Source organism: Myotis davidii, unplaced genomic scaffold (genome assembly GCF_000327345.1).
Source record: "Myotis davidii unplaced genomic scaffold, ASM32734v1 scaffold1989, whole genome shotgun sequence".
Taxonomy (NCBI): domain Eukaryota; kingdom Metazoa; phylum Chordata; class Mammalia; order Chiroptera; family Vespertilionidae; genus Myotis; species Myotis davidii.
The window spans coordinates 23,137-27,659 of record NW_006299724.1 but is presented as its reverse complement, the minus strand read 5'-3'; positions in this window follow the sequence as shown (position 1 = coordinate 27,659).

Here is a 4,523-nt window from a genome sequence, read left to right as displayed (position 1 = left end):
AACTGAACTGCTTAGCAGCGGTTCTCAACCTGTGGGTCGTGCCCCTTTTGGCGGTCAAATGACCCTTTCACAGGGGTTGCCTAAGACCATCCTGCACATCAGATATTTACATTATGATTCACAATAGTAGCAACATTACAGTTATGAAGTAGCAACGAAAATAATTTTATGGTTGTGTCACAACATGAGGAACTGTATTGAAAGAGCCAGAAGGTTGAGAACCACTGACCTAGAGTGTGTTATACTAAGTGACATAAGTCATACAGATATAGACAGATACCATATGATTTCACTAGCATGTAGAATCTAAAGAGCAAAATAAAAAAACAAAATAAAAACAGACTTCAGTCCAACTTAGCCACAAATCAGTTTTCAAAGCTCCATCATCAGTTTCAATTAGCCATTCAGGGAAGGGTGCTTGGAGGAAAATGATGAATGTCATTCATTTCTTTAGTCACACGACATCCCTGGAAGTGATGAAAGCCCAGGCAGAAAAACCGCCAGTGGTGTCAGGCATATGGACTATGCTGTGTTATTATACACTAACAAGTTGTAATCAATATGTAAGAGAGTGCATATATGTTTTTGTTTGTTTTAGTTGCCTACTCTGTGCCAACCACAGTGTGGGTGCTGGGCAATCAGAAATAAATGAGACTCAGTTGCTTTCCCACAGGCATGCTGCCTGGGGTGACCTGGAAAGAGAAAGGACAGACTGAGTAGGTTGGCTGGGAGGTTTTTGGTTTATTTTAATTTTCATATTTGATTTAACCCATTATACCAAAAACATAGTTTTGCCAATATACACAATTGAGATATTTTACTATCTTTTCTTATACGTCTTCAAAATCTGGTGTTTTATATGGACAGCACATCTCAGTTTGGACTAGCCACATCTCAAGAGCTCAATAGCCATGTGAACCTAAATAGTATGGAAAGACGTTGTTCTGCACCCTGTGTCCTGTGAATAGCGTTTCACTGCTCAGATCCAAATCTGACTCCACCCTTTTTACCCAAGTACCTGGCTGGTGTTTTATATGGACAGCACATCTCAGTTTGAACTAGCCACATCTCAAGAGCTCAATAGCCATTTGAACCTAAATAGTACGGAAAGACGTTGTTCTGCAGCCTGTGTCCTGTGAATAGTGTCTCACTGCTCAGATCCAAATCTGACTCCACCCTGTACAAATTAAATAGGAATATTTTGCTCCTTTCCTCAACTCTAAAATAACACTAGTTGTCTACCCTGATCTTGAGGGCATTCTGTAGGTGAAATGGAAGCTACATAACACAGAGCTCTGTATCTGGCATGAGGAAACCCTCAGTGAAGTTTTGTAATATTATGGTTACTCTCCTAATCACTGTCATGATCATAACCATAGCATTCATGATCCTATTGGAATGCTAAGGGAATGAAGAAGTCCAGTTCCCGCTCTTGTATGGGCAATGACTTTGGAAGGTAAGAATGGTAGTGGAGAAGAGCAGAATTCTGAATGAGAGTTCTAAAATCCCCAATGGAAAAAATAACATAAACTTCATAGGCCTCTGAGTTGTAACTTTGCTTGTCAATGCCCTCCTATCTGGCTATCTCAGCTGTCCTGCTGCCTTGATAATGAGAAAACCAGTTTCTCCATAATTCCTCCTCCATCCACCATTTCTGGCTATCTCAGCTGTCCTGCTGCCTTGATATCAAGTCCAAACTTGATAACCAGTTTCTCCATAATTCCTCCTCCATCCTTTGCCACTCACTGGTTTGTGCTGTCTCTCCGCTGAGTCATGATCTAGGAGTTTGGATCCACTGCCCTCTCCTGCCCGGTAATGAGAAGGCTGAGACTCTGTTCTCAGGACTGGCATGAAGACAGACTCAGGCATGGATCTCTGGATGCAGGTCTCAATTCTGGAAGGAAGAGCCACACATATGACTCTTGACTGGGACTGGCAGCCTGTATGGCCTTGAGAGCTCAATGCACAGAGCTAATAATTAGTGAAATTGGTCCATGTTTTCCTAACCTCTGGGGACTTCCTAATATTAACAGAAGAGGAAACAGAGAATAGTGAATGTACTTAGAAGGGGCTGGGACTTTCCTCTTCTCAGGAGAAAGCGCATCTGTACACTTTGCTTCTGACTTCCAGTTTCAAGAATGTTAACATAGAATGCAGTCTTTTCACAATTTATGACTTTCTGAGTTTGACATCTGCAAAATCATTGTATTAATCATGTGAATTAGGGGCAATTAGGCCTCTCTGACAAAAACCTATAACTATTTCCATTTTCTTTGTTAAGACTTCTGTCTTTAAAAAGAAAAGTCTATTTCCCTTTTTTAGGTTTTATTTTTAATAGATACAAGTATTGTATATGGAGGGTTTACTGTGTGCAAGGTGCTCTTTGCAGCACTATATATTTATGATCTCTTTTTTCACTTCTTTTTTCTTGAACTTATTGGGGATGACATTGATTAATACAATTATATAGGTTTTAGATGTACTTTTCTATAATATGTCACCTGTATCTTGTATTGTGCGCTCAGCACCCCAAGTCAAGTAAGGGATTTTTTGGTTATTTACATGACAATCCAAGTTCTGATTTTTCTCATTCATTGATGTTTTGGGTACACTAAAAAACTACTGACTTTCTCTTAAATTAAGAAGGGTACCCAACAGAGTGCAATCAAAGTGTTAGCTAGGGTTGCAGCCCCCTCAAAGTTTGACGGGGGTTGATCTATTCCAAGCCCACTCACTTTTGGAAGGAGGGAGTTCCTTGTGGGCTGTTGGCCAGAGGCCTTCCTCACTCCTCTGCCTAATGGGCCTCTCACAGGCAAGCTCATGCATGGCTGGGCTCCCATAGGACAGGTAACAAGAGAAAAGGACCAGGAACATAAAGCCTTTTTGCACCCTCATATCAGAAGTGACATCTCATCAGTTTTGCCATGTTGTGTTGGTTGGAAGCAGGTCAGTAGGCCCAAGGCACACTCCAGAGGATGGGTCTCCACAATAGCTTGAATACAGGAGCAGAGGTCATTGGGCGCATATTGGAATCTGCCCACCATACAGGCCTCACCCTCCCTCAGGACATTGGTCTCTAAGGACCACAACCCTGGAGAAATGACTGCTTTCCAGCCTCACCCGCAATCCATGACACCACAATGCTCTTAGCAAAATTTCCCTGCAGATATACTGGCATATGAGTAGAAATTGCCTCTATTTTGGTGTTTCTGCAAGCCCCACCATGTTCCCTCAGGACACACAGTCCAAAAAAGCCAACATGGTTTCCCTGCCATCACCAGGATCCCTCACATCAAGCTGTAGCCATTCTGTGCCCAGATTCAACAAATGTCTCCAATGGCTTCTGATTTCTGTCCTTGAAAAGAGCTTATCCTATTCCAGGATGAATTTTTCTTTAGCTTTGTGTCCACAGATCCTAAAATTTAAATAAGTGTGTTTGGGGCCTATTTCGTGTTGTTGTGTTTTGTTTTTTTTTTCCAATTGATAAAGTGAGTATGGGAATGATGGCACTTCACAACCTCCCACATCCTACTCATGCAGTCCTCCTGCCTCAGATAACTCTGGACGAGGAATTTAGAGATCGGTCTGTCATTAACTGATAGGAAAATAAGTGTGGCAAAACCTAGTTGGTGATGTAGGAGATACCAACCTCTGTTGCCCCACAAAGATCAACAATTACATCCATGAACAAAAACAGCTCTGGAAGAGCTCAAGAGTCCACTATGGGACGTCAGCAACACAGTGGAACAAAACACCTGAGAAGAACCACACAAAAGGAAACAAAGACCAGCTTCATAGTTCCTGCATCATGCCATCACCCAGGCCTCACTACTCAGTAACAACAGGAAACTCCAAGCTAGAAAGAGTTGTTAACCTGGTGGAAGGAGGGAGAGTAGAGTGAGCAACTAGTTTACCAAGCATTTTAGTGCCCCTTAGAAAAGACTTATTTTATTTTCATTCCACACAGAGAATGGCAAAGCTTAGACATAAAGACACAGCTAAAAGCAAAGAAGAGCATGGATTGCCACAATAGGATGTAGGAATGAATTAAAAATGGACAAAGAGACCGATGGTACAGAATCAAGAGCCCAGAAATAAACCACTGCATACACATGCAACTAATATTTGATAAGGGAGACTTATCAAATTGCTTCTGACTTCCAGATTGGTTCTCAATCTAAGGAACTTACAGGTGAAATCTGAACCAGCCGTCCATGCATGGAAAGCAGGGAGAGACCAAGGAAGCTCACTAAAGATTGGGAGGTGGCAGTTTTCATAAACCAGTGAATTTATAGAAGGCTTGTCTTGGGCGGCTATAAGACAAGTAGATCGATACACCTGCCCACCAAATCTTAAAAGTTTATCCTCCTATCTAATAATAGACAAACATGGTAATTGACCATACCTTTGCTACGCCTCCCATTGGCTAATCAGGGCAATATGCAAATTAACCCAACCAAGATGGCGGCCGGCAGCCACACAGCTGAAGTGAGTAGGAGGCTTGCTCCAGTGATGGAGGAAGC